We start from the raw sequence: 9,287 nt of genomic DNA, 5'->3' as shown, positions 1-9,287 counted from the left end.
CTGAGTAGAGCAGCAGTAATATCTCCCCTCCTCCTATGTGATCGTCTGCTGGGGACGATAGAAGAACATCTTAGGCGCCAGTAAGAGACACTATAGCAGCCTGACTGAAGAACCACGGTGGGCGCAGCTAGCATTCTATTACTTGTGTCCAACGTTGCCCTGTTCTTGGCCTGGTCTGCACCTTCCGGGGAATGTTATGGGTTGGTGGCCCCTCCTCCTTTGTCTTATATTCAAGTCCTGATGCAGGAGTAAGAGATGAGTAGGGCTGCCCCTGTGAGAGAGGGGAGCTGGAAGGAGGGTGAGGTTGCACCTCTGTGAGAGAGGGGTGGGGAATGATTTGCTGTACTGCTATCAGGACTGGATTGGACAGGGGAGGTGGTTTGGGAGTGGGTTGTTGGACCTTGCAGATCAGGGTCTTTCCTCACACAACCCCTCCATAGATCTAGCTTTTAACTGTGGGTGTGGACTTTTCTAGTGTCAAATTTTTAATCTGAGCAAGTGCATTGTTATAGTTGCTTTTAGGGCAGGCCTCACCAGTAAGTTATGTGTTTATCTTCAGAGGGGAGCTATGGGGAGGGGAATAGTGCCACCATCAACAGAGTTACAGGCCTTGGAAGATATGGTGGTGGGGTGAGGGCTGGCCGTTCCAGGGTAAGGAGGGTCCATCGTAGACAGATTGTCCCTCTTTCCACCCTTCCCTCCAGCTCTCTGACTACTGGGGGCCTTGGCAGTAGTGCCCTGGGTCTGAAACTGCTGCTCTTAAATGCCAGATCAGTCAATAATAAATCCTGTCTCATCCAGGATTTAATCCTGGGTGAGGGTGCTGATCTGGCTTGGATGACAGAGACCTGGTTGGACGAAGTGGGAGGAGTGAATCTTTCCCAGCTTTGTCCTCCAGGTTTCCGGGTAGTGCAGCAGCCACGACTGCAGGTATGGGGGGGAGGGTCGAGAGAGTCTATCGGGATTCCATCTCCCTTACCAGGAGCCCTGTCTGGCAATTCACTGGGTTTGAGTGTCTGTATGTCTCGTTGGAAGGGCGGGACAGGATTGGGATTCTGTTGGTGTACCGTCCGCCTTGCTGCCCAACAGTCTCCCTGCCTGAGCTGACTGGGTTGATTTCAGATGTTGCATTGGAGGCCCCCCGCCTATTGGTGTTGGGGGACTTCAGTGCGCATGCTGAGGCCCCAGAGGTAGATGCAGCTCAGGATTTCATGGCAACCATGAACCTGTCACAGAAGATCTCAACCCCAACCCATGAGGCTGGACACATGCTAGACTTGATGTTTTTCTCAGGAAAAAGGGATGGTGATCTGGATGTGGAGGAGATCAAGATCACTCAATTGTTATGGACAGATCACTTCCTGATAAGGTTTAGACTTGTTGTGGCCTCCTGTCTCCACAGAGGCTGAGGACCTTATTGTATGGTCCGCCCCCAAAGACTAATGGGTCCGAATGGTTTCTTGAAGGCTTTGGGGGATTTTTCCTGCTGCTAAGTCCAGTGACTCATCTGAGGCTCTGGTTGACCTCTGGAATAGGGAATTGGCCAGGGCTGCCGATGAAATTGCTCCTAAGCGGTGTCTGCCACGTAGCAGTCAACGTAGCTCCTTGGTTTACCGAGGAGCTGCAGATGATGAAGCGGCAGAGTAGACATCTTGAGGGACGGTGGAGAAAGAATCGTGACAAGTCTGACTGAACACAGGCTAGGGCCCGTTATAGGGCCTATTCTGTGGCAATGATGGCAGAGAAGCGTTCCTTCTTCTCTCCCACCATCGCATCCATACAGAGCCGGCCAGTGAAACTTTTCTGTGTTGTACAGTCTTCTCCTTCAGACCCACCAACTAAACAGGAGGAACACACAGAAGACCACTGTGACATGTTCGCCAGGCGCTTTGTGGATAAAATTGCTCGGATTCGTGGTGTCCCCGTGGCACCTGTAAAACCTGTTTTGTGGGATTCTATTCAGCTTGTAGAACCTAAGGATGTGGACAGGATCCTTTGGAGTGTGAGGCCATCTGCCTGCCCACTGGATCCATGCCCAGCATGGCTGGTTAGATCTGCCCGGGAGGGACTGGCTGAGTGGGCAGAGAGAGTAGTAAATTCATCTTTGAGGGAGGGGGTGATGCCTCTGGCATTAAAGCGAGCAGTGGTTCGCCCCCTCCTGAAAAAGCCCTCTCTGGACCCCTCTATAATGGATAATTATCGAGCAGACTCAAACCTCCCATTTCTGGGTAAAGTGATCGAGCGGGTGGTGGCGTCTCAGCTCCAGAGGATCCTGGATAAAGCGGATTATCTGGATCCCTTTCAATCTGGCTTCAGGCCTGGCTTCAGGATGGAGACTGCCTTGGTCGCCTTGGTGGATGACCTACACCGAAGGCTGGACGGAGGGAGTGCCTCATTGCTAGTCCTTTTGGACCTCTCAGTGGCTTTCGACACCATCAACCATGGTGTCCTTCTGGGACAGTTGGCCAAGGTGGGGATCAGGGGCACTGTTTTGCAGTGGTTCCAGTCCTTCTTGGCCTGCAGATCCCAGATGGTGGTACTGGGGGACTCCTGTCCGGCACCCTGGCCCTTGAGATGTGGGGTGCCATAGGGTTCTATATTTCCCCCATGTTGTTATCTTCTACATGAAACTGCTGGGAGAGGTCATCTGGGGATTTGGAGCTGAGTGCCATCAGTATGCTGATGACACCCAGCTCTATCTCTCCTTTCCACCTGACTCCAGGGTGGCTGTCTCTGTCCTGGAGCATTGCCTGGAGGCAGTTGGGATCTGGATGAGGGCAAACAAGCTGAAATTAAATCCGGACAAGACAGAGGTCCTCCTGGTACAGAAATCCACAATGCGGGTGCTAGACTATCGCCCTGCTCTGAATGGGGTTGTACTCTCCCTGAAAGAACAGGTTCACAGCTTAGGGGTTCTCCTGGACTTGCAGCTCCTCCTGGATGTCCAGGTGTCGGCTGTGGCCAGGAATGCCTTTGCCCAGCTTCGGCTAGTGCGCCAGTTGCAGCTGTACCTGTCTCGGGCGGATCTGGCCACGGTGGTCCATGCCATAGTGACATCAAGATTAGATTATTGTAACGCGCTCTACGTGGGGCTGCCCCTGAAGACGGTTTGGAAGCTACAGCTAGTGCAGAATGCAGCGGCTTGGGTAGTTGCTGGGGTCAGCGGTTTGACTCTGTCACACCGCTACTCTGGCGAGTGCACTAGCTGCCCATTCGTTTCTGGGCTGAATTCAAGGTGCTGGTTATGACCTTTAAATCCCTAAACGGCTTGGGACCAGTGTATTTGAGAGACCGCCTTCTTCCATATAGCCCGGTCCATTCCCTATAGTCCGGTCATCAGAAGGGGCCCTGTAGGTTGCGCCGCCATTGAGAGTGGTGAAGGGAATGGTGGCCAGAAACAGGGCCTTTTCGGTGGTGGCACCTGCACTATGGAATTCCCTCCCTTTTGAATTAAGGACAGCTTCCTCATTATTAACATTCCGGCAGGGCCTGAAGACTTTTTTATTCAGGAAAGCCTTCGAATTGCTATAAGGGCTGTTTTTATAAATTTAAACATTATGTCTTTTACTGCGTGCTTTTAATCTGCTGCTATGTATTTTATCTTGTTTTAATTGTTTTTAAGTGTTTTGTATTTTTAAAGTTTATTTGCATCCTTGTTTGTTTGTGTTTTAACTTGATTGTTAGCAGCCTTGGGTGCCTTTTGGGGAGAAAGGCGGAATACAAATCTAATAAATAAATCTAATCTAATAAATAAATAAATAAATGTGTTGCGTTCACCCATAGTAATGGTCTTTCCTTGTCAAAGATTCTGTTTTAGCTGTATTCTACAATCTGACATGCAACTCATCCATCCTATACTTGTTTAGTCAGAAGTAGGTCCCAAAGGGTTAAATGAGGCCTGCTCTTCAGGATGTAAATATGAGACCAATATAAATATTCAGGTTGTAATTCTCAGCACAATTATTATAAATTAACAGCCCAATCCTATTCTCCCCACCAGTGGCGTTCCTGGGGGTCCTGGTGCCCAGGGCAACCCCCTGTTTTCTGCCCCCCACACCCCTTGCCCCCATCCCTTTTCCGCCCTCCCACCCGTGACCTGGAAGTAACTGCAGTGTCGTCATCGTCACCGAAATTACTTCCGTCATCGTCACCGAAATTACTTCCAGCTACCTCCTCTGTTCCCCCTTTGGAAAAAAGGGGGAATGAAGGAGGCAGCCGAACCCCCATGGAGCTTTCCACACCGCTTGTAAGCGGCATGTAGTTCTCTGTGGGAGTGGTTTGAGGCTGCTGGCAACATTCCTGTCTGGGGCGCTCCTTCCAGCAGCCCCAGACCGCTCCAACAGAGACCTCCATGCCATTTAGAAGCGGCACTGAAGCCTCTGTTGGGGCCCAGGAAGCCGCGCTCTCGCTGCCTCCGGAGACCTCTCCAGAGGCAGCAAGGGGACAACACCTGGGCCAGAGTGTCGGCACCAACACTCTAGCCACCCTCTCGCTGCCTCCGGAGGCCTCTCCAGAGGCAGTGAGGGGGTGGCACCTGGGCCAAAGTGTTTGGCACCAACGCTCTAGGCTGCCCTCTTGCTGCCTCTGGAGGCCTCTCCAGAGGCAGCGAGGGGACGACCTGGAGCATCAGCGCTGACACTCTAGGCTGCCCTCTCACTGCCTCTGGAGGCCTCTGGAGGCAGCGAGAGGGGACGGCACCCGGACCAGAGCATCAGTGCGACAGGAGTTGTGCTGATGCTCTAGGAAGCCCCTGCCCTCTCCTCCTATAAAGGAGGAGGTGGGAGGGCGGCCCAGTTCAGCACTGAGTCACTGCCAGAGAGGCAGCTTCCTGCTGCCTCTCCAAGAGTGCTCCTGGGTGCCCCTTCCCCGTCAAGAGGAGGTTTTTTTTAAAGGGAGAGTAGCCAGCAGAGCTGCTGGCTTCTCTCCCTATAAAGAAAAAAGCAGGTGGGTGGGCAGCAGGAGGGGAGGCTTGAGGAGGTTACTGTTATATAGTGGGTCCATGTGAATAAAGGAAGGCATAGAGCAGGGGTGTTCAATAGGTGGATCGCGATCTACCGGTAGATCGTGAGGGAAAAATGAGTAGATCGCCGAGCCCTGTCTCTCCAAACTGTTAATATAGTGACTAGACGAAACTGACATATTTAGCTGACACTAAACTGACACTGAAACTGACACTTTAGCTGCTCTTCAGGCATGCAGCATCATGTTTCGTGGCACTGCATGCCGGAAGAGCAGGAGCTAAAGTGGGTGGCAGAAGCTGCATGCCGGAAGAGCAGGAGCTAAAGTGGGCGGCGGCAGGAGGGGAAGCTGGACTTTTGGGCCTCCTCTGACCTGGTCCAGCAGGGGCTCCATACATCAAAGGGGGTGTCTGTCAGACGCTTCCTTCCCCCCTGGTAGATCTCCGGGCCTTGCTGGGTTTCAAAGTAGCTCTCGAGCCAAAAAAGTGTGAGCACCCCTGGCATAGAGATAACAGCTCGATCTGTTTATTCCATCTTCAGAACAGAACCTGGCAATGAAACACAAGGCAAACACCCCTGGCTTTTATAGCCTTTATCTCCGCCCAGACTCCCCATGATTGGTGCAGTTGAAACCCCAACTAGAGGGCCAATTGGATGGTAGGATTTCGATCCATCACCTGATTGGCCAGCCATAAGTCTGGGCCAATCAGTTATGCAGGATTTCAATCCTGCATAACTTACATACATAACAGCAACCCTGGGGAGTTGGCACTTGGGGCATTTTCCCCATCTGCCCCCCAGGTATGCCATTGCTCCCCACCCCACTGATGCAGAGCAGCAAGGCCTGGGCATAAACAGCTGTGATTGATGATAAACTGCTGGCATGGGGGAAACTGCTGTGATTCTGTGTTATATGATAATGAGTGTATGTAGCCAGGGTGGTGCCACTGGGTGAGGCACCCTACTAGATCCCTGTGATCCCATTTGGAGTCTTTGAAATAAACAAGACAGAGTCAAAGATGCGGATAATCAAGGAAGCTATAAAAGCAAGAAGGCTTTCTTCAGAAAATGCAGGGAGCAGAAAGGATCAACACTCTGGCAAAAAAAAAAAAAGTATAAAAAGAATCTGAGGCAGATTTAGATTCAGAATGGGCCAGACACTCATGTTTAAAGTTTTGTGTGATTTGACCTCAGGAGTCACCCACTTTTAGAAGGGGGAAAAAACTTCCTTCTGGTCTTTCTTTTACGTTCTCTTTTCATTCTCATTTTCCCCTTTTTTTTCTTTTTTTTCTTTTTGTATCTTTTTCTTCTTTCAGCCAGACAAAATTTTGGGAGGTCAGTGGCGGACCTTCCATTAGGAATGCCCCAGCTACGAGCCTGCAGAAGCCTCTCTGTGGAAGCACAGCTTAAAGCTTCGGGAAAGCCTCAGGAAGCTTCCCCAATTTTGAGGTCTGAGGTCACACGAGGCTCCAGGAGCCTCAGGTGAGTGGGGGGGGGGGTGCAGATTTACATGCAGGGGGTGTGCCATCTCAGACCTTTGTCCTGAGGCACGAGGCTGGGGAGGTCCGCCACTGTTGGAGATGTTTGAGGACTGGGGGTGATGGTGCATTACCTCCTTGTGCAATAGGGGAAAAGGCTTAGAATGAATCCTACAAAGATTTTAAACAAGAAATAAAACTCAAATAATAAACCACTCTGGAAATGGTCAATATAATATAATCCAACTTGCTTTCTTTTCTGTAAGATAAAGTTTATGCTGGTGGAAAATCACATATCCCACCTTTATGAACTGTACCATATATAGAAAAAATGCACCCTCTCCTTCCAGAGGTGTCACTAGGATTTGTGTCACTAGGTGCAAGAGCTCATTGTGTCACCCCCATGACGGACCTCCTCCCATACCAGACCACACAGAATAAATTACAATATCATATGCACAACCTAAATGGAGTGGCATCACAAGGGTTGATGTCACCCCCATGAACTTTATTTAGTTATTTTAATATGTAACAGTATACGTCACCCAACAAATCAGTAACCAACAAAAAACTAGTGGCCAACTTGATGACACTCACACAATTGAATTAGAGTTCTAGTGTTAGCTCTCCCTGAGACCTGGAAAGAAGCAATAATTACAGTTATACATAAAGAAGGATATGATTACAGTTATACATTACAATAATTACAATAATTACAGTTATACATAAAGAAGGATATGATCAAGAAGGGATTCAAAATTATAGACCAATCTCACTACTTAATGTGGATTATAAAATTTTTGCAACAATATTAGCTTCAAGGTTAAAAAGAGCTTTGATAGATATCCTCCATCAAGATCAAGCAGGGTTTTTACCAAGAAGACAAATTAGAAACAACATGAGGAAGATATTGAACTTTTTAGAATATTATGAAGTATATCCTGATAAGCAAATGGCAATGTTTTTCAGATTTTCAAAAAGCATTTTACAATGTGAACTGGAACTTTATGTCTCTACAACTTGAAATGATGGATATAGGAACTCCGTTTATGGATATGATCAAAGCTAGAATTGCTTTGCTAGAATTGCTAGAATTAAAATAAATGGAGAACTTTCAGAGGAGACAAAAATTGAAAAAGGAACAAGACAGGGATGTCCACTCTCTCTGCTGTTGTTTATAGTGGTTATGGAAACATTTTTGAATCAAGTGAGAAAGACTTGATTTTTTGAATCAAGTGAGAAAGTGAGGATTTTCAAATAATCCTGGTAATTTTGAAGCAAGATATATTTAAAGAAATTAATCAAATTATCAAAATTTATACGGCAAGGAAAGAAGCCAAGAATTAAAATTGTTTTGCAAGATGTGAAATTAAGAGGAGGTATGGGACTCCCTGATTGGTTTTTATATTACAAGGCAGCAGCGCTATCTTGCATTAAAGAGTGGATTACACTAGAGGATCAAAGAATCCTTAAATTGGAAGGACATGATCTTGAATGGGGATGGCATGCATTTGTCTGGTACGGAAAAGCGAATGAATATAAGCAATTTATTACCCATATATTAAGGAAATACTTTTTATGGATCCGGATTAAAATACAAAGACAGATGTATGGGGAAATCCCCTGATGGGTGGTGCCATTGGAAGCATATACCTGACCAACTTTATTAGAGACAACAAAAATGATCAGATATGAAAATTTAGTGAAGAAAGATGGGAAATTAAAGACAAAAGAAGAATTGTCAAGGCAAGGTGTGGAGATGGATTGGTGGACTCGCCTACAATTAGATTCAAGATGTGGGAGAGATAAACAAGAAGGTTTCGATATGGAACAGACGCCATTTGATAGACTATTGCTAGAAACAAAAGAAAAATATATCAAAAAAATGTACTTATTGGACTTTGAGATGCAAGAAGTAACAGTAAAACAATGTATGATAAAATGGGTGCAAAACATAGGCCATAATATCACAATAGATCAATGGGAACAGATCTGGAAGCATAATATAAAACTTACTAGAGCAACAAATTTCAAAGAAAATGTATATAAAATGTTTTATAGATGGTACTTGACACCAAAAAAATTGGTAAAAATGAAACAGAATATATCAAATAGTGGTGCTGGCGTCTAGCCTAGACGCCTTTAAAAGGGGATTGGACGAGTTTCTGGAGGAAAAATCCATTATGGGGTACAAGCCATGATGTGTATACGCAACCTCCTGATTTTAGGAATGGGTTAAGTCAGAATGCCAGATGTAGGGAAGAGCACCAGGATGAGGTCTCTTGTTATCTGGTGTGCTCCCTGGGGCATTTGGTGGGCCGCTGTGAGATACAGGAAGCTGGACTAGATGGGCCTATGGCCTGATCCAGTGGGGCTGTTCTTATGTTCTTATGTTGTTGGAAATGTAAATGTGTGGAAGGAACATTTTGTCATATGTGGTGGACATGTTAAAAAACGCAAACTTATTGGAGGATGGTAAGAAATCTAATACAAGAGATTGTTGGATTTACAATCCAACATTGAAACCTGAATTATTTTTGCTCAATATTACTTTAGATCAGGGGTGCTCACACTTTTTTTGGCTCGAGAGCTACTTTGAAACCCAGCAAGGCCCGGAGATCTACCAGAGTTTTTTTTTACAATGTTCGCGCCATCATAACATATAACATTTCTGTGTACAATGTATGTTGGTGTACCTTGAGCCCCACTGAGTATAACAGGACTTACTCCTGAGTAGACATGCCTAGGATTAGGCTGTGAGGCTGCAATCCTAGCCACACTTACCTGGGAGTAAGCCCCGGCGTTTCCTCCCAGAGGCACCTGAAGGGGGGGTCGGCACTCCGCGATCTAC

Source organism: Tiliqua scincoides, chromosome 3 (genome assembly GCF_035046505.1).
Source record: "Tiliqua scincoides isolate rTilSci1 chromosome 3, rTilSci1.hap2, whole genome shotgun sequence".
Taxonomy (NCBI): Eukaryota; Metazoa; Chordata; class Lepidosauria; order Squamata; family Scincidae; genus Tiliqua; species Tiliqua scincoides.
This window is presented reverse-complemented; position numbering follows the sequence as displayed.